The sequence below is a fragment of the Panthera pardus genome, unplaced genomic scaffold, assembly GCF_024362965.1.
Source record: "Panthera pardus isolate Hobbes unplaced genomic scaffold, ASM2436296v1 HiC_scaffold_8, whole genome shotgun sequence".
Classification (NCBI taxonomy): domain Eukaryota; kingdom Metazoa; phylum Chordata; class Mammalia; order Carnivora; family Felidae; genus Panthera; species Panthera pardus.
The window spans coordinates 54873759-54895995 of NW_026527013.1; the positions used below are offsets into that span (position 1 = coordinate 54873759).

At 36.6% G+C, this 22237-nt stretch overlaps 1 protein-coding gene and 1 non-coding gene across 2 annotated transcripts in view; one reads left to right on the plus strand and one right to left on the minus strand.

Moving 5' to 3' along the window:
- Positions 1 to 22237, minus strand: part of TMCC1 (transmembrane and coiled-coil domain family 1) — a 246431-nt gene that overhangs the window by 193126 nt on the left and 31068 nt on the right. The window contains exon 2 of the mRNA XM_053897484.1: positions 1332 to 1387. The gene's annotated coding sequence lies outside the window, so the exon portion shown is untranslated. The remainder of the gene's footprint in view (positions 1 to 1331; positions 1388 to 22237) is intronic.
- Positions 8743 to 8846, plus strand: LOC128775735 (U6 spliceosomal RNA). Its single transcript, XR_008420715.1, has one exon. It is a non-coding gene; the product is annotated as a U6 spliceosomal RNA (small nuclear RNA).

The window sequence follows — 22237 nt, forward strand, 5'->3', positions numbered from 1 at the left end:
CTATATATAAAGACGTTACCTGTAAACCTGTTTCTTTGGGCAGTGTTATAAGCTAATCAAATGGCCATCTGATAATTAAAAAAAAAAGGGGGGGGGGAAACATAATACATTTTTAACATAACTTCATTTGAGATTTCACTAGCATCTGTACATCATCTTTATTTTCAAACAACTGGAAATGATGACTGATTACAAATAAAAAAATAACAGCACTCCTAAGAAAACCTAGAAACAGAGTGTCAATTTCCAAGCCAAAGCTTGCACAGGCTATCTATACAGCTGCAAAGGTTATATACAACAGTAATAAATTCTGGGATTTCTAAAGGCAAGACATACCTGAATCATACTAAGCAGAGGCCTATTTAGCATGGAACCGTAAAAAAACAAAATTAAGCTTTAAACATCAAGTTCTAATGTAAGAATTTTTAAAAACAACCTGTTGCACTGACTCTAAAATGTACTAGTATTTATACTTGTATCTATTATCTGCATTACTGCTGTGATAACAATACAAACAAAAAATATGGTCAAAATTTTGAAGCTTGTTAAAATTTTCTGTAGGTCAACAGAAAATCTTTAAGGCTACCTTTTGATATACACCAAATATGATGGAAGGTCAAATACTGTGTCCAAAATACCAAAGACAGTGATGGTATACTGCTGACAGTAAGAATGCAAGCACTAAACAAATTCAATAATGTCAAAATTTTTTAGGACTCCCTTATTTTCTCCTTTAAGACAGCAAATTCAAATAAATAACCCTGCTCAGTTTATAAAACTCTCCAAACAATATATTGAGATGCCTGGTTTAACACAAGTTCAATCATAAAGTATCATAAGATAGAAATGTTGGCTTCACTTTTATTCACTCAGCTTCTCTGAAAAGTAAAGTTTTTATAAGTAAACCAGAAGAAGTAAAGAAAGAGAAAAGGGAGTAGAAGGATGTAAGGAAAAAGAGGGGAAAGAATACAAAGTAAGGAAAAGAGAAGGAAAAGGTAGCTATCTACAGACAAGGTATTTCAGAGAACTTTGTTAAATTCTCCGAAATTTTAACAATTTTTCTAGAAAAGACATAATACACCATTACTTCACATTCAAGAAACAATCTACTCTGAATTAAAATCAGAAATAAGTTTAAAAGTTATGTTTTAAAACTCTGGCAAATGTTTAGGAGGGTGCTCTGGAAAACCATTCAAATTATATATAAATTATCTTTATTTCTTTTTTTCTTTACTTTTTTTTTTTCTTTTCTGATAGATATGGTGACCAAAGCTTTTTGGCTTGGCTATTAACCAAGTTATTTCACTAACCATAAAGAGTTGTATACTTGCCTTTATCACTCTTCTTCAAGCACTTCTAAGGTGTACAGGAATCCTTTCAGGAAAAGCTGAAAGTGAACATTAAGAATTACAAAGTGAAAAACTTAGATGGGTAGCTTATCTATTACATAGACACAGAAAAAAACTGAGTTTATATGTTTATGTTAATATTTATCTTTCACTGGTAGGAGTAGGGTAATTTTTTCTAATATTTTTCAGTGTCTTCTAATTTTTCACAAATGTTACGAAGAAAAATTATAATCAACAAAGAAGATATTTTTGAAAAAAGTGCTAACTTGTTAGTACTTAAGGAAGTGCACATGTAATAAATAGCAATGAATATTTTTACACTCTCATACTGAATTAGGAACGGCTATTAATTTTAAACTTAAAATGAAATGCAAAGCAAGCACATAAAGACAATTTTATAAGCAAATATTTTTTCAAGTAGTTCGCAATTCTAGATCTGTAATATTGCATTCAAAGCTAACTCTTAAAAACTGTATCTACCATGTACAATTGAGAATCAAGATGCACGAAAATTGAAATTTTTGTGGAAAACGACTTTCTGACAGCCATTACCAGAGAAACTATTTAATTAAACAAGTATTGGGGGAGCATTTGTTTTATGCTCAGCATTATACAGACCAAGTGAAAGCATATTACCCTGCCCTTGAGGAACTCACAATCTGGGATGGAAAGTCAGATTCCTTTCGTACTTAAAACGAAAGGAAACTAGCACAAAACCATATTATTAAGCTAAAATGTGTGAAGAAAACTGCAATTAATATTAGAAGATCAGTTAAGAACAGATTTGTTCAGGAAAGCTTCATGAAACTTTTAACTGAGCTTTGAAGGATGAGAAAATGGATGAATAAGCAGGAAGATATGGACCAAGATTTCCATCTAGAAGAGCAGTAAACACAATATGTTTGGGGGCCAGTAAAGATGCTAGATGACTCTACTGGTCTATATACATTCCTTTTTTTTTTTTTTTTTTTTTTTCCCCTTTTCTAAGTAGTGTCCTTTATTTTTTATTTTTTTAATATATGAAATTTACTGTCAAATTGGTTTCCATACAATACCCAGTGCTCATCCCAAAAGGTGCCCTCCTCAATACCCATCACCCACCCTGCCCTTCCTCCCACCCTGCCCTCCCTCCCACCCCCCATCAACCCTCAGTTTGTTCTCAGTTTTTAACAGTCTCTTGTCTATATACATTCCTAAGGCAACTGAAGAATGGGGTGGCTGGTGGGTAGATGTGAGAGAGGACTTCCTATCACAGTCTTTTGTACCTCTTGAATTCTGTGCCTTACGACTATTATTACATATTGAAAAATAAACATATTTTTAAAAAGGAAGGAATCACATGTTTTAATCTCTGGGTAAACATTTAAAAAGTAGTAAAATAATACATAATTACTATGATAATAGAAAGGAAATACAAATTAAAATGCCCAAATGAATGCAAAAAGGAGGGTAGATCACAGAACAAGTAGAACTTAATATAAAAGCAAAACATAAGGTGTCAAATAGAAGCTCAAATATTCCAGTAACTACACTAATATAATCAGACCAAAAGACAAAAATTATTGCACTAATAAAGAACAAAACTCAACTATTACGGTGTTCACAAAAATCACTCCTAAAATAAAAAGAAAACAGTTAAAAATAGGGGTGCCTGGGTGGCTCAGTCGGTTGAGCATCAGACTTCGGCTCAGGTCATAATTTCACGGCTCGTGAGTTCAAGCCCTGCACTGGGCTCTGTGCTAACAGCTCAGAGGCTGGAGCCTGTTTTGGATTCTGTGCTTCCCCCTCTCTCTGCCCCTCCACCGCTCCCACTCGGTCTCTGTCTCTCTCAAAAATAAACAAACATTAAAAAAAAGGCAGGGAGGCACCTGGTTGGCTCAGTTGGTTAAGCACCTGACTCTTGGTTTCAGCTCAAGTCACAATCTCACAGTTTCATGAGTTTGAGTCCCACTTCGGTCTTGGGATTCTTTCTCCCTCCCTCCCTCCCTCCCTCCCTCCCTCCCTCCCTCTCTCTCTCTGCCCCTCCCCTGCTCACACTGTCTTGGTCTCTCTCAAAAATAAATAAACTTAAAAAAAAAAAAACAGTTAAAAAGTATAGAAAGGTCATACAGACATAAACTAAAAGAAAGCCTCTCTAGCCATATTAATAGTACTCAAAGTAGACTTTAATGCAAAAAGCATTTATAGGTGTATAATTCATAGAATTCAAGGATAACTCATGAGTAAGATATAACAATTTAAGATTCGTACGCACGTAATAACATAGCCTTCAAATATATAAAGTGAAAGTTGGAAAAATTACAAATAGTGAAAAATATCCATAATCATAATGGGGAAACTTTTAACAACTCTGAGTAGCTGACCAATGACTCAGAAAGAGATTAGAAAAGGATAAAAATATAGATTTGAATAGCATGATTAACCAGACCTACACTACCCAACAACTGAAGAATAAATACTCTATCAAGCACAGAGATCTTTTACCAAAATTGATCATATGCTGAGCCCTAAGGTAAGTCTCACAAGTTACTCTGTGACCACAGTGTGGATTCCTAATGTTCAGAGAGTGAAAAGAATCACACTCTTCCTACCCGAACCCCATTTTCTCTTGATCTAACCTCTAGCAATACAGCAGAGATGGGAAGTTGGGCCACACGGGTGAAGGTGGGAAGGAAATACAGGCTTCCAGTTATGGAATAAGTCATGAAAATAAAAGGCACAGCATAAGGATACAGTCAATGTAACAAAGTAATATCAATGTAAAGACACAGATGGTAGTTATACTTGAGGTGAATGAACATAGCATAATGCATAAGCTTGTCATATCACTAAGCTGTATACCTGAAACTAATGTAACACTGTTATGTCAACTATACTCAAAAAAACATACATACATAAATTTTTAAAATACAGCAGGGATAGAGCAACACAGAGGCTGGACAAATACCCAAAACCCGGAAAAAGGGAAAGCTTTCTCTCCAACTAAAGGAAATATAGTCCCAAGAGCATGGGAGAATTCCACTGCAGTTAGGAGGATTTAAAATATAATTTTGACAAACTGCTTAAGACTGAATGTGGGCTAACATGAGGCTGGAAAGCCCCTGGGGGCTGCAATCGTAAGAGTTCTCACCCTGATGTACGCTTTTTTCCAGGAACTTCAAAAGAATCTCTAATGCAGGGGCGTGGATCTGACAATATGCAGAAAAAGCTCCTCATCCTTGCCCTCACCCATACCTATGGAGCTTGAAGAGTAGAATAGCCAATGCCAATCAGCCGAGATCTATTTCCCCCATCTCCCTATGGAACAAAAGGCTTAATCTGCAAAGAAAAATTCATCAAATACCCAGAGGACACTGGTAGAATCCCACTAGAGCTGAAGGAAAGAAAAAGAGACTGAGGATACTGACACACAATTTTCACTCTCTGTAAAGTAACAATAACCTTAATGCAGGGTGAGAGAGGTTTGAAAAACCTTAACTTTAAAAACCTTATGTTTTAGGGGTAACTGGGTGGCTCAATCGGTTAAGCAAATGACTTTGGCTCAGGTCATGATCTCCCGGTTGGTGACTTAAAGCCCAAGTCAGGATCTGTGCTGATAGCTCAGAGCCTGGAGACTGCTTCAGATTCTGTGTCTCCCTCTCTCTCGCCCTCCCCCACTCACACTCTCTTTCTCTCAAAAATAAACATGAAAAAAAAATTTTTAATAAAAAAATAAGTAAAATCCTTAGGTTTTAAAAATTAATCTAGACACTGCAGGTGGGTAAAAAGAAAGAAGAGGAGAAACTCTACCCAAGGAAGTGGAATGTAAAGTTTTGTAATGTAAAGCATTTTGTAATGTAAAGCATCTACAAAACCCAGATTCTAACATCTGCCTAAATCTGAGGCTTAACAGACCATCAAGAATTCCTCTTATCCTCCATTACCACACTAACAAGCTCCAAATAAAAATAACAGTGGAATATAGCTGCAAGAGACAGACTCTGAGAAACAGTATAGAGGGAAAATCCAAAGCTAAGCATGGAGATAAGGGACGCTAGGAGACAAAGGACACTAGAAAAACTTGAAGTCTCTGGGTTCCCATGGCAAGAACAAATATCAACTCTGGTAACCATGGCAATAATAAACTTCAAATATAGCCCAACCCCTAACAAATTAACACAAATTCCACCTTAAATGAGAGCAGAAAAAGGGATGCCTGGGTGGCTTAGGTGAGCATATGGACTCTTGATTTTGGCTCAGGCCATGATGCCAGGGTCTAGCAGAAATTTGCAGTCTTCTTCAAGCATATAAAATATTTACTTCAGTATCTCCTATCCTATACAGTATGTTCAGCTTTCAACAAAAAAATTATGAAGTATGCCAAAAACACAGCTTGAAGAAACAAAGCAATCATCAGAACTAGATTCAGATATGACAGATTTTGGACCTAGAAGGGAATTTATAAATTCAGAGACATGGAAATTATAAGAAAGGATCAAGTGGAAATTCTAGAAATAAAAACAGTAACAAAGAACAAAAGTTTATTAGTAGACTTGAAACAGCCGAAAAAAGAATCAGTGAACTTGAAGATAAGCTAACAGAAATTACCCAAATTGAAAAGTAAAGAAGAAAAAACAGTAGGAAAATAAAACAGTAGAGAACATCTGAGAACTGTGGGAAAATCAAACAATGTAACATACACATACTTAGAATGGCAGGAGACAGAAAGAATGGAGAAGAAATATTAGAATGCCCAAGAACTAAGCAAAATTAGTGACAAGGCACCAAACTACAGACTTAAGAAGCTCCAAAAACAAATAAGATAAATATATCCTCCCCCACCAAAATACACATGCCTGGGCCTATCATATTTAAATTGCTGAAAGGCAAAGAGAAAATCTTGAAGATAGCAAGAGAGGGGAAAACATATTGCATACAGAGGAACAAAAATAAGGATTATAATAAACTTTGTCAGAAACGTTGCCAAGTAAGAAGACAATGGAGTGACAACTTAAAAATGTTGAAAGAAAAAAACTGCCCAGCCAGTACTCTATATCAAGTAAAAATATTCTTCATAAGGAGAAATAAAGACTCTCTCAGACAAACAAAAACAAAGAATTCATTGCCAGCAGACCCACCATACAAGAAATATTAAAGGAAATTCTTCAGGCAGAATGGATACTGGTGAAAAGCTTGGATCTACACAAAAAATGAATAAACGAAAGTACAATAAAGTCTTTCCTCTTTCAGATTTTTAAAAAAAAATTTTTTAACGTTTATTCATTTTTGAGAGATGGAGAGAGACAGAGCATGAGTGGTGGAGGGGCGGAGAGAGAGGGAGACACAGAATCGGTAGCAGGCTCCAGGCTCTGAGCTGTCAGCAAAGAGCCTGATGTGAGGCTTGAACCCACGGACCACGAGATCATGATCTGAGCTGAAGTCGGACGCTTAACTGACTGAGCCACCCTGGCACCCCTCTCTTTCAGATTTTTAATTACTCTAAAATACAATTGTTTGGAGCAGTGAACAACGTACTGGTTATTTATAGCATATGTAATAAAATATATTAAACAGTGACAGTGAAAGGAAGAGTTAGGAACATAAAATATTAAGATACATGCACTACATGTGAAGTGGTATAATTTGAAGGTATACTAAAATTATTTTATTTATTATTTTTTTTTAACGTTTATTTATTTTTGAGACAGAGAGAGACAGAGCATGAACAGGGGAGGAGCAGAGAGAGAGGGAGACACAGAATCAGAAGCAGACTCCAGGCTCCGAGCTGTCAGCACAGAGCCCGACGCGGGGCTCGAACTCACGGACCGTGAGATCGTGACCTGAGCCAAAGTCAGCCACTTAACCGACTGAGCCACCCAGGCGCCCCCTAAAATTATTTTAAAACATATACTGTAAATCCAAAGACAACAACTAAAAACCATTTTAGGTGAGTATAAATAAGTCAACAGGGAGGATATAATACTAATAAAAAGCTCAATTCACACTACAGAAGGCAAAGGAAAAAAGAAATGCAACAAATATAAACAGCTAGCAAGATGGTAAGTTTTAATCTAACTAATTAATAATTACTAAATAGTTATTAATAATAAATAATTAATAATTAAATGATTACTTTAATAATATGGTCTAAAAAAACACCAGTTAAAAGACAAATTGTCAGACTGGATGAAAAAGCATGATCAAGCTAAAAGCAATCTACAAAAAGTCCACTAAATATAAAGATTAAGGAGCGCCTGGGTGGCCAGTCGGTTAAGCATCCAACTTTGGATTCGGTCCTGATCTCATGGTTCATGAGTTCGAGCCCCATGTCAGGCTCTGTGCTGACAGCTCAGAACCTGGAGCCTGCTTCAGATTCTGTGTCTCCTTCTCTCTCTGCCCTCCCCCACTCACACTCTGTCTCTCTCAAAAATAAATAGACATTAAAAAAAACCTTTTTTTTAATATATAAAGATTTAGATAGGAAAAGGTAAAACAATAGAAAAAGATACCATACACTCACCAAAAGAAAGTACAGCCAAATCAATTTCAAAGCAGACTTCAGAATCAGAAAGACTGTCTAGGATAAGAGGGCCACTACATAATGATAAATGGGTCAATTCTCCAAGAAGAATGTAACAATCATAAATACATATGCACTCTAAAATAAGAGCTTTAGGGGCGCCTTGGTGACTCAGTCAGTTGAGCATCCATCCGACTCTTGATTTCAGCTCAGGTCATGGTCCTGGGGTGGTGGGATTGAGCGCCAAATTGAATTCCATGCTAAGCATGGAGCCTGTTTGCATTGGTCTCTCCCCCCCCACCCCGCCCCGCCTTCTGCCCATTTCCCTCACTTGTGCTCTCTCTCTGGAATTAAAAAAAAAAAAAAAAAACTATTAAAATAAGAACTTTAAAATACATGAGACAAAAACTGATGGATCTAACAAGAGAAACAGACAAATCTACAATTATAGTTAAAGAGTTTTGGGGTGCCTGATGGCTCAGTCAGGTGAACGTCTGACTCCTGATTTTGTCTCAGGGTCATGAGGTCATAAAGTCAAGCCCTGCATCGGGCTCCACACTAAGCTTAAAGCCTACTTGGGATTCTTTCTCTCTCTCTTCTCCTCTCCCCTAACTCTCTAAAATAAAATAAAATAAAATAAAATAAAATAAAATAAAATAAAATAAATAAATAAATAATAAATAAATAAATAAACTTTCAACTCAGTAACTGTTAAAACAAGTAGGCAGAAAATCAGGAAGGAGACCTCGATAGTACTACCACCTAACTTACATGACATTTGCAAACACTTTACCCAATAACTGGTAAATACACATTCTTTTCAAGTGCACTTGGAACACTCACAAAGACATATTATATTCTGGGCCATAAAATAAACCTCAACACTATTTTTTTGTGCTCGCTTCGGAAGCACATATACTAAAATTGGAACGATACAGAGATTATCATGGCCCATGTGCAAGGGTGACGCGCAAATTCGTGAAGCATTCAGTATTTTTACAAAACAGAAGAGACTCATAAATATGGATAACAAACTGAGGGTTACTGGAGGGGTTGCGGGAGGGGGGATGGGCTAAATGGGTAAGGGGTACTAAGGAATCTACTCCAGAAGTCATGGTTGCACTATATGCTAACTAATTTGGATGTAAATTTTAAAAAATAAAAAATAAAATTTAAAAAAATAAATAAAATATTGTTTTTTATGATGTAAAGTACATTCTCAGATCACAATGAAATTACATTAAAATCAATTAGCAAAAGATCTGGGAAAGTTGCCCCAAATACTTGGATATTAAACAATATACTCCTAAATAACCCATGGGTAAAAGAGGAAGCCTAGAAAAAAACAGAAATATTTTCAAATAAGTGAAAATGGAACATCAAAACTTGTGGGATGTTAAAACAGTGCCCAGAGAAAAATTTATAGTTTTAAATGCATATACAGTAAAACCTTGGATTGCGAGTAACTTGCTCTGTGAGTGTTCTGCAAGACGAGCAAACATTTCTAATAAATTTTAACTTAATGAGTGATGTCTTGTAATACAAGTAGTATGTGACACCGAACATCACATGATTACATCATCACAACTGAGCCAATGGTTCTTCTCTCTCCTGCTGTCTCTCTCTGCAGGATTGTGGATGATTGTCTCCCATGCTCAGATGCTCCGTCTCAGGCCGCAGCGTTCGGCAGAAATCAGGGTTTTTCAGAAGGTTGGAAGGTACCCACGACTGGCACTAGTGTATTTTTTCGTCACTTCAAAGCACCTATAGACAGTCCTTTGCTTTTCCATACAAGAGTAAGCTTAGGAATGCTTTGCTTCATTCTAGGTCAGGCTGCCTGCAGACATAGACCCTTTCCTCTGCTGCCTTGTTGCCAGTTACATTAAATACAGTATCTGACAGCAGTTTATTAATACTGTACTGTAGTCAACATCTTTGTGAGTGTATACAATGGCCCCCATGCAGAAAAAGATTCCACTGGGCCAAAAGATAGCAGTGATTCCATTAGTGATAGTGAACCCTCCTCCTCTCACACCAGTCAGGAAGGTTTTCAAGGTAAGTGCAGGCTAATTTATTTTTCTTTATATTTTGTATTTTCTTTACTATTTTATATTATATTACAGTATTGTAATCATTTTTATATGAATATTTTTGGGTTGTAGAATGAATCATCTGAGTTTCCATTATTTCTTATGGGGAAATTCACTTTGATACACAAGAGCTCTGGATTACAAGCATGTCTCCGTGATGAATTATGTTCACAAACCAAGGTTTTACTGTATTAAAAAAAAGACCTAAAATCAATAATTTAAGCTTCTACTTTAAGAAACTTAGAAGATCAAATTAAATCTAAATTAAAGTGAAAGTGAAAGAAAAAAATAATAAAAATTAAGGCAGAAATCAATGAAACTGAGAACAGAAACACAATGGAGAAAAATAAATGAAAGCAAAAGCTGGTTCTTTGAAAAGATCAATAAAATTAATGAACTAGTTGTAGCCAGGCTAACCAAGAAATGGGAAAGACACAAATTACCACTAACTGGAATAAAAGAGAGGGGACATTAACACTGACACAACAGATATTAAAAGGGTAATAAATACAACAAACCCCTCTATGCCCATAATTTTGATAGCTTAGATGAAATGAACCAATTCCTTCAAAGGTGACACAAACTACAAAACCTATACAAGGAGAAATAGATAACCTGGATAACTCTGTATAAAGTGAATTTGTAGTAGTAACCCCTCAAAAAAAGGGAAACTCCAGACCCAGATGGTTTTACTGATTAATTCTACCAACTATTTCAGGAAGAAATAATGATTCTGCAAAATCTCATAGAAGAGGGAATATTTTATTTCATGAGGCCAACATTACTCTAATACTAAAATAAAACAAAGACATTACCAAAAAAAAAAAAATTACAGATCAATACTCTTAAGTGAACGTATATATATGAAAACCAAAAAAAATATTAGCCCAGGGATGCAAAGCTGACTCAACACTAAAAAAAGCAATCAATGTTAATTCACAGTATCAGACTAAATAAGAAAGCCGTATGATCATAACAGATACAGAAAAGGCATTCAAGTAAATTCAACATTTATGACAAATACTCTCAAAAAAATTAAGAGAAGGGAAATCCCTTAGCCTAATACAGACTATCTATGAAAAATCTACAAAAATTTAGAAAAATAACATAGGTGGAAATAACATTGCCATGAATTTTAGGAGTGAATGAAGATACAGGAATACACATGCAGAATGTGGACTACTTGTCATTTAGCATCCACACAGAGCTTATATTAGGCATGAATATATATACAGAAAATGTTTGAAACCTACAAATCCTATAATGCAGATGGAGGAATAAATTCACTAGGTTTTGGGTTTATTTTTTAAACTTCATTTTCAGGAACGTACAGATCAAATCCAGGGTTTGCATTGGTAGTTTTTACCTTGTCTTTCTGCCTCTCCCCTCTTCTCTTACCATTCCTGAAAAGTATCCACAAGAACATCCTTGGTTCATTCTGCCTTAGTTCTAATACAACTTGTGAACTTATAACCACCTGCATCTTTTGATCTGCATCCCAAAATCTGGTCTAAGAAGGAAACTGATGAAGAAGTGAATCCTCTACTTTAGCATTCTGACTTAACTCATGAACTAATAAAAATGAAAGCTCTTAACCGTCAAAATACTCCCTTCTTTGATGACACCTATGATCTGAAAATTAGACCCCTTTTTATTCTGAAGACATAGCCTGGTCCCCGCAGAAAAGAAAAATGGAGAGAGGGGAGGATATATATGAGGCTATTCAGCATACGTAAAGGATAGCTGTTTTAGGGGCGCCTGGGTGGCTCAGTCAGTTGAGCGTCCGACTTCGGCCCAGGTCATGATCTCGCGGTCTGTGAGTTCGAACCCCGCGTCGGGCTCTGTGCTGACAGCTCAGAGCCTGGAGCCTGTTTCAGATTCTGTGTCTCCCTCTCTCTCTGCCCCTCCCCTGTTCATGCTCTGTCTCTCTCTGTCTCAAAAATAAATAAACGTTAAAAAAAAAAGGATAGCTGTTTTAAAAACAAGCCTAGATTATGAATCACAGTGCATTAAGAATGCTCTAGAACTCCTATATGGGTCAGGTCTTAAATCCCATTTTGTGTTGTGTGTGGGTTAAAGATGTACAAATAAGCAAGTACGAAACATAGAAAAACCATATTAATAGAAGAAAAAAGGGAGAGAGAATATCTTGATGAAAAAGTATAGATAATCTATAATTAATCTGTCTACAGATATTCCCACCAACTCCCAAAAAGATTACTCTTTACTCCCATGGGTAATTACAATCTCAAGAAGAAGGGGAGGAAAGGAAAGATAATCTGGGTTTTCTAAGAAGCCTATAATCCTCAAATACTTTTTGAAATAAAGATGCACAAGTAAATACTATAAAGTATAAACCAGGTATCTATTATCAAAAGTGAATAGTTAATAACCAATAAAGGGAATGAGGCAAATCCTTGCAAATGAAGCTGAAAGAGGGAGCATTTAATCACCTAGTTAAGCAGTTTTGACAAGGGTTCTCAGAAGAGGCCAGAGAAATGTCCCCGAAGAGTCTAAGAATGTACAATGGCAAGAGTCCTGAAATAGCAGGGAAAATATCTTGAAAAACCTTCAAAAGAAAAACATCATGTGACCTGTGAGGAAAGGTGGGGGCGGGAAGGTCGATGTCTCCCAAATACTTCAGTGTAAGGGCAGGCAAAAGGGGGGCAAAAGTTTTCTCATGTATGTTCTTTTCAAACTAAGAATAAAATTCTTTAAGTTTCCTCCTATGGCAATTCTCTCTTCTCCAAACATATCCAAAAGAAACTTAAATGTCATATACTTCAAGCTATTTTTCATTTTTCATCACATACAACAACTAATGCTTTGAATGATGTCAGCTACATCATACTTGGTTTTACAAGGGACTTCCTTCTGAGACCCAAGCATAGAAAGGACTATCAAAATAAAATTCCTGACTTTGAACAGCAGAGGAATAAGTAACAGAATAAATGAACCAACTGAAGACAATTCCTATTAAGATCACTGAAAATCAAGAAAGAGCCAAAATAGATTCTACAAACCTTCTGGTATAATACATTTATACATTAAATCTTGAAAAAGTTTATCTTTTTTAAAAAATCCTAATTTCGGGGCACCTGGGTGGCTCAGTCGGTTGAGCGTCCGACTTCAGCTCAGGTCACGATCTCACGGTTCGTGAGTTCGAGCCCCGCGTCAGGCTCTGGGCTGATGGCTCAGAGCCTGGAGTCTGCTTCGGATTCTGTCTCCCTCTCTCTCTGCCCCTCCCCCTTTCATGCTCTGTCTCTCTCTGTCTCAAAAATAAATAAACATAAAAAAAAATTTTTTTAAATCCTAATTTCAAATTTCTTACATCAAGTATTCACAATTTGTCATTTGAAAGAAACAGGAAAAAACACGATAATCATGTAACATGTTACATTTCAATACACCCTGAGTATGTCAAATTTTGTTCACCTGCCCCAAAGCTAATCCTAAATCTCTCCAGAATAAATAAATGAACACAAAGTTTAGAAATAAAATCTAATCATGTTTTTCAGATTTTAAAAACGTCTCCAATTTATGCTCTTTCTCCTTCACTGTAGGTCATTTGAGATGGTTTCAATGGTAACACATACCTTATGCATTGCTACACTGAAAATTTATTCAACCGTTCTATTCTTGAAGTCATTATTTCTTCCCATGCTTCTATTTTGTAAGGGGCAACATTTTTCAGCCACCTCCTAAGGGAATTCGTGATTCAGCAACATCTTCTCCCAATCCAGTCATTCACACTCAAAACAAAATTTTCTGTTGACCTCCACGTTTCATACAGCACTACTGACCAAATGAATAGGTAAGAAACTCAAGAGTTAATAAAGAAATGAGAAAGACACATTAAGTTCAATAGACATTTATCACTTTGAATAATGCCTTCTCCTCAGTCATAAATAGAGTTTTATCAAACTTGCTTGTGTATACTCTGTAAATATGGCCAAAGAAAGAGGACCTTACTAAAAGCATGGTGACTACAAAGAACAGGTAGGTACAGTGACTTCTTAAGCTGTTTAGTCAATGAATGAACATACAAACATGAAAATGTAAAATACTAAGAAACAGGGTCACATTAAAGCAAGAAGCAGGGTCAATGAAAGAATGTCTGGTGATTCAGGGATTCCTTTCACAGACTGTATTTTATCTCAGCTTTCTTCTTACTGCCTGACTTTAAAAAAATATTATACGCTCACAAAAATGTTTACAAATCTCTAGCACTTTCAATTCTAAGAAACTGTTTCTCCTAATGAAGAATACTTCCAAAAGAATGATTTTCCTAAAAGGGGTCACATGTGTTTATGTATCTGTATGTTATTAAACAGATTCTCCAGGGCTAATGGACATTCAAAGGGATGTTTCTTTTTTTAAATCCTGGGCAAGACTGTCTTATTAACAATGAGAGAAATTCAGCACAGTGTTAAGACCCTGATCTTTGGAGCGAGCCAGTTATTTAAAGACACTTACTAGCTGTTTATCTTTCTGTAAAATCTTAGATGTTAAGTCTCAGTTCCCTCATTGGTAAAATGGCAATGAGACCTACTTCCTAGAGTTGTGAGAATTATATAAAATAATGCACAGAACATATTTTTCACAGTCCCTGGAATTAATTGTTCCCTAATGATATCTACTAATAACAATAGAAAGAATAAAAGAAAAAAAAATAAAAACACAGAGCTCTCTCCTTTTCCTGTAATAATTACATTATCCTCACTCCCTCCCCAGCATTTCTCCTTGCCCTCAACCCAACAATAAGAAACTACACAAGTAAATTAGAAATACCTAAATATGATAACCAAAAAGTTACAAATTAAGAATTATAAGTTTCTGATTCACCACATACCAATTATATTTCCATAATCTTTATTCTATTTCACATCTCACTAATACCTTAACCAGATAAAATTCAACTCTGGCAATTCAATTCTCTTTTTAATCTAAAAAGTATTTATATATTCAGTGAACTACAGAAGTCAGTCTTCAAGAATGTTCAGGAAAACAGGAATAGTATTTTCAGTAGCGAGTGTAGAACATTCTAAATGCTCAAAACATTATTTAAGTTTATTTAGTTATTTTGGAGAGAGAGAGAGAGAGAGAGAGAGAGAGGGATTGAGCAGGTGAGGGGCAGAGAGAAAGAGAGAGAATCCCAAGCAGGCTCCGCACTGTCAGCGAGGAGCCCAACTTAGGGTTCAAACTCACAAAACATGAGATCATGACCTGAGCCGAAATCAAGAGTTGGACACTTAACGGACTGAGCCACCCATGCGCCCCAGGCGCTCCTATTCCGTTAGGTTTTAGCAACATCATCAAAAAGTACCAAATTCTTACCAAGTGTGCCAGGACTTGTAAAGTCCAGTAAAACACAGCACAGAAACTAAAAAAACCTAACATGAAAAGAACAATGTTATAATAAGAACAAAAATAATTGACAGGCCTCAAATGATTTATCTGCTAAGCATTATATTTGAAAGCATGGAAGAAATGAATATCATGTTACTAACTCCACCATTCTGCTAGTCCATTACAGCTTTAGGGTATAACAGATATAAAATAAACTGCACCTATTTAACATGTACAATTTGATAAGTTAACAAAACATTTATATCCATAAAACCGTCAACATAATCAAGATAAGACATTTCCATCAGTCCCAAAAGTTTGTTCATGCCCACTGTGTAATCTTGTCACTCCTACCCTCCTCTCCTGTCAACTATCTTCTGTGATTACAGAGTAGTTTTCTAGAATTTAAATATAGTATATCTGTTTTATTTTATTTATAAGTCTGACTTCTTTCATTTAGCCTAATTATTTGAAGAGCCATCCACGTTGTTAAGTATCAGTAATTCTTTCCTTTTAACTGCTCAGCAGTTAAAAGAGAGGGAGACATACAACCCAAAGCAGGCTCCAGGCTCTGAGATGTCAGCACAGAGCCCAAGAAGGGGCTTGAACTCATGAACCACGAGATCATGACCTGAGCCAAAGTCAGACACTTAACCAACTGAGTCAACCAGTGCCCCTATATTTTTTTATTTGAGAGAGAGAGAGCATATATGAGAGCAGAGGGAGGCACAGAGAGAGAGAGAGACAGAAAACCTCAAGCAGGATCCACATTCAGCACAGAGCCCAACATGGGGCTTGATTCCACAACCCTGGGATCATGACCTGAGCCAAAACCAAGAGTTGGATGCTCAACTGCTTGAGCCACCCAGGTGCCACCATATTGCTTTCATTTCTCTTGGATAAATACCTAAGAAGTGAAATGGGTGGGTCATATGGTAAGTTTACACTTAAATTTTAGCGTAACTGCCCAGCTGTTCCAGTTCACATTCCCAACAGTGTATGAGAATTCTACTTGGTCTGCATTCTTACTAACACCGGACCAATCTTTATAATTATAGCCATTCTAGTATAACAGTACATTATTATGGTTTTAGTTAACACTTTTCTAATGATTTATGAAGTTAAGCATCTTTGCACATGCATATTAGGCATCCATTTATCTTCTTTGATGAACTTTCTATTCAAGTTTTTGTGAGGTTTTTTGCCCTTTTTTTACAAGGTTGTTTGTCTTATTGGGTTGCAAGAGTTCTTTATATACTCTGGATACATATCCTCTGTCAAATACGTTTTGCAAATATTTTCTCCCAGTCTGAGGGCATGCCTTTTCATTTCGTTTTTTGTTTATTTTTGAGTGAGCTATATCCGACAAACAACATTATATTAGGTTCAGGTATACAACATAATGATTTGATGTAAGTATATTTTGCAAAATGATAACCATAACATATCACCTCACACAGTTACAAATGTCTTTTTCATTTCCTTAACAGTGAATTTCAAAGACAAAAAGATTAGGGGCGCCTGGGTGGCTCAGTTGGTTGAGCGGCCAACCCTTGATTTCTGCTCAGGCAATGATCTCACAGTTTGTGGGTTTGAGCCCTGCATCAGCCTCTGCGCTAGCAGAGCAAAGACTGCTTGGGATTCTGTCTCCCTCTCTCTCAAAATAAATAAATATTTTTTAAAAAATACTCAAAAAGATTTTAAATTTGAGGATATCTTTAGTAATTTTCCCCCTTCATGCTTTTTGTGTCTTAAAAAACCCTTGCTAGCCCAAGTTCATTAAGATTTTTCTCTGGTACTGAAAGACAAATACCGTTATGTTTTCACTCTTATGTGGATCCGGAGAAACTTAACAGAAGACCATGGGGGAGGGGAAGGGGGGGAAAAAAAAAAAAAGAGAGGGAGAGAGCCAAACCATAAGAGACTCTTAAAAACTGAGAATAAACTGAGGGTTGATGCGGGGTGGGTGATGGGCATTGAGGAGGGCACCTGTTGGGATGAGCCCTGGGTGTTGTATGGAAACCAATTTGACAATAAATATCATTAAAAAAAAAAAAAAAAGATTTTCTCCGGTACTTCTAGAAAGTTTATGATTTCAGGTCATACATTTAGGTCTACAGTCCATCTGAAGTTAATTTTTACATATGCTATGAGGTAAGAGTTGAGATTCTTTTTTTGTGCATTTGTATTTGACTATACCAGCACCAGTGATTGAAAAGAGTGAATATTCACAGAATTAAAATGACTCCACTTCCATTCTATACAACCCTTTCCCCTAAAACAAGTCCCTGGCTTAGATTCCATAGTCCATCATTATTAACATTCCCTTATACACATATTCAATTTCTTAGGCCTTCTTCTCCTTCCCTCAACCAGCAACACCCCAATCTTGGATAATTTACCTCTCTGCCTATTTCACATACAAAGTGACAAGAAAAGTCATGTTTCCATGCTGACCCAATGACACCGTAAATTCATGTCCACTAATCTCAAATGGGCATTTGATTCTGTAATTCTCTAGTATATTCACTCCCCCATTCTTACAGAGGACTGTTTCACACTTAACTCTCTTCAAATCTAACATCCCTTCTTCTATCTTTAGTCCCTTAATGGCCTACCTTCCTGTGTCATTGAAAAAAATAAGCACTTAGACAAACCTAAACCACATCTACTTCTCCACCAGCATCTGAATCCATACCATCAGCACTCCCTACTGCTAGTAAGGATTAAATGGTGGTATTCCCACCATGGTCAACTTCTCTACTTATATGCCTATTCAGACATAAACTATAAGCAACTCTTTCTTCACTCTAATCAATTTCTCCCTATCTATACTGGATTATTCCCATCAGCATACAAACATTATACAATTTTTCCCACTTTAAGAAAACATCTCTTGACCCTATATCCACCTTCCAGCTAAAGCCCCATTTCTCCCAAACTAATCCCCTCCCAAACCCCTGCCCCCCCGCCCCTCCCCAAAAAACAATATAGTGACTTGGATTATCTGATGCTGCACTAGGATATGATGAGTAGGAGTCAGTAAACCGGGATTAAGTCTCATCTCGGCCATTAGTTTGCAACATATCCTTAAGCAAAGCAATTAATCTGAGCTTCAATTTCCTCTTGTATAAAACGGAGATACTGGACAAAAATTCATCTCTAAATATCCCTAGAATATTCTGTATATATCAGCATCTAAAACATCATTAATGAAAAGGAAAATACACCAGTTGTGCAGCTGAAAAGCTATGAAAAAGATACTCACTAGCCTAAAGAGGAAGAAACCATGAAAAAGTTAACCAAATAACTCAAAGTACAAACTTTACCATAGGAAAGAATACAAATCATTATTGATCACAGGAAAGGGAAACAACTGACCTCCCAAATTATCATCTGCTAGTTCTTCAAAGTATTTTACTTCTTCCAAGGGAACCAAAAGGATTGATGTGGATAAGAACACCCAGCAAAGCAAGTAACTACAGGAACTTTTTCAGAACATTAGAAAAATGCAGTTATCCTACCTGTTGTAAAAAAAATTTCTGTTCAAAACAAGGAATAAAAGTCCTAACAGATCTCACCATCAAACTTACCACCAATTAGAACAGCCATGTGTTTTCCTAAAAAGTCAAACCTACAGTTTTCTTAGGCACTCCAAAGAGGAACATCAAACTGGAGAAAAGAAGAAGCTCCAAAAAAAAAATAAATTGCACATACAATTTAAATATTCTGGGTAAACAGAAATGTTCAAACATTGAGAAGTTTTTTGCCCTTTTTTTACAGGGCAAAACGTGAACTAAGAGAACTAAATAATGAGCTCCAAAATTAAAGAAAATTACATGCATAATTTTACAAAATCATGTATTTTAGGGTAAGAGAGTCTTAATAATTACCAGTTTAAATGCTTTCCCTACAAGCCCATACTTCCCTAAAGCCCAAAGAACTTAAGTGATTTGCCTGAGGTCATACTACTAAGTGTCTCCTGCCACATCAAAAACCCAGGTCTCGGGACGCGTGGGTGGCTCAGTCGGTTGGTTAAGTGTCCGACTTTGGCTCAGGTCATGATCTCACAGTTCATGGGTTCAAGCCCTGCATTGGGCTCTGTGCTGATGGCTCAGAGCCTGGAGCCTGCTTCAGATTCTGTCTCTCCCTCTCTCTCTGTCCCTCCCACACTTGCACTCTGTCTCCCTCTCTCAAAAATAAATATACATTAACAACAACAACAACCCAGATCTCAAGAGAGGATTCTGGGAAGATGGCAGAGTAGGAAGCACCAGGAATGGCTACCCACCTAGATGACAACTGCAAGAGCAGAATCTGTCTGATGTAACTATTTTGGAATTCTGGAGTCTATTTACGGCTTGCAAATCCAGGGGAAGGCTTACACGATAAATCCAATCAGTTTCAACTCAGCACAGTAGTAGTAGCTACCCAGCCCCTACCCAGCCACATGAAGGGCAGCTGTGCAAAGTTCCTACAGCAGCCTGCACAAACCTTGTGGGAGCTAGGGTGGGAGGCGGAAATAAACAAACTCTGTCCTCCAAATATCAGGGGTCTGTGCCCTGGTCACAGACTATTGTTTCTGATCACAGAGGTGGCAAAGAAGCAGGTGCCATTGTTGTTGCACTTCCCCCACCCCCAAGCTATCACAAGGCCCTCCCCTCTTCAGCAATAGTGACTTCCAGGGCATTTAAAAAGCTAGCATCCTCTTCCCTCCTCTTTCATTTTTCTATTTTTCCTCTACTGGGAAACAGACTCTAAAACCTAAGACATTCAAAATCAACTGCATACACAGGTAAAATCAGAAAGTGACTGCACATTCCTAGGGAAAAGCACAGGATCAGAAAAGACCTGAGAAGACCTTAAGTTTACACCTCAGACTGACCCTTGGCATGGAGGCAGCCTGCAAAGATAAAAAAATAATAACAAAAACAGCAAACTCTAGGGAGGCAGGAGAACTTGATATCCAGAATTACCACACTATTTGATTCAAATGTCCGGTTTTCAGGGCACCACTCAGGGCACCGAGTAACCGGTTAACTTTTGATTTCAGCTCAGGTCATGATCTCAAAGTTCATGGGATCAAGCCCCAAGTTAGGCTCTGCACGAGAGTGCTGAGTCTGTTTGGGATTCTCTTTCTCCCTCCCTCTGTGTCTCTCCCTTGCTCAGGCTATCAAAATGAATAATTTTTTAAAAAAATAATAAAAATAAAAATAAAATGATTAACACTTAAAGAATTAAAATCTCTAGACACTTTAAAAAATGCTCAGTGAAAAATGTGAAATCAGGGCGTTTGGATGAAAAACGCTTTTCCACCACACAAAACAAGAAGACAGACATCTTCCCCATGAATTCTGGCAAGGTCAATTCCCACCCTTATTCACAAAATTCTTGGAGAGCTTCCTTGGCCTAAAAAAAACCCACGCTATTTCACAGTGACTGAGTAAATAAAGCCTGGGTATGGATATGGTTACTTAGGGGACTTGCCTATTTTGATGGTAAGCAAACAGTTCCTTATGGTGTTTCAACAATTCTAAGTCATAAAAAACAGTGGGTATTATAATTCATGACAAAACAAAAGAAGCAAGTAAAGACATCTTGTTATAAACAGAGGCTAAAGTATCAGAAATTATTAACAATTTAGGAAAAGATAAATATTTATAAAGAAATTATGAGAGCTAAAGAGGAAGAAACTCATTATTCAGTTTCCAAAATGGCCAAATGACTTAGCATGAAAATTTAGTAACAAACCTAATTCATTTTTCAAAATTATTAATCTTTTCAACCAAGTTCAACAAAAGACTGCCAAAGCAAAGAATCTAGAACTAAAATTTTACTCTCCTGAGAAACTGTATATTCTGCTAAAACAACTACATCAATCAACCTTTCACTTTATGATTTTTCTCACATAAATTTTTCTTGAATTTTGGCATCTATGACCGAAAAAGGCTGAACAAGCAATAAAAAACGATTAGTAGTCTCACTGCATTGCGGGTACAACCATTACAGATAAGTTTGGCAGTTTCTCATAAATGTAAATATTCAGGGGCACTTGGGTGGCTCAAATGGGTTAAGCAGACAACTCTTGGTTTCGGCTCAAGTCATGATCTCACAGTTCATGAGATAGAGCCCTGTGTCTGGCTCCACGATGACAGCACAAAGCCTGCTTGGGGTTCTCTCTCTCCTCTCTCTCTCTGCCCCTCCCCCCACTCACATGCACTTTCTCTCAAAAATAAACATTAAAAAAATTTTTTTAATTAAACATGCAGTTTTAATATCTTCCAGCAGTCTCACTCCCTGGCATTTATCCCAGAGAATGAAAACATATGTTCACATAAAAACTTATGCATGAAATGTTCATGGCAGTATTATTGGTAATACACCAAACTGGTAACATGAATGCCCCTCTCAATAGACAAATGTTTAAACAAACTGTGGTACATCCATACTATGGAATATTCATCAGTAATAAAAAGGGAGGAGCAATTGATATTGATACATGTAACAACTTAGATAGATCTCAAGGTCATTATATGTTTAGTAAATAAAAAAAGCCAATCTCAAAAAGTTATATACTATATGACTCCATTTATACAATATCCTCAAAATAACAAAACTACAGAGATGGGGAACTGATTACTGGTTGGCAGAGGACAGGGACAAGGACCAGATGGAGGTAGTTTCTCAAAATAATGTTCTGAATTTATGCAATAAACATTAACTGCCCTTGGACTTTCAAGTTTTAATTCCAGCCCTGTCTCCAGTGAAATTATCTGCTAACTTTCCCCCCTCAACTAGCTGATTCACTAAATTAGCAACAGCTAGTAAGGCAAAACATGCCAATGAGGTACTTCCATCTCTCAGTCATTAAGATATCCTTGCAGAAAGTTTAAGAAGAGTAAGAAACGAAGTTAAGATTCAGAACCCACAGCAACTCCAATGTTAGCTGG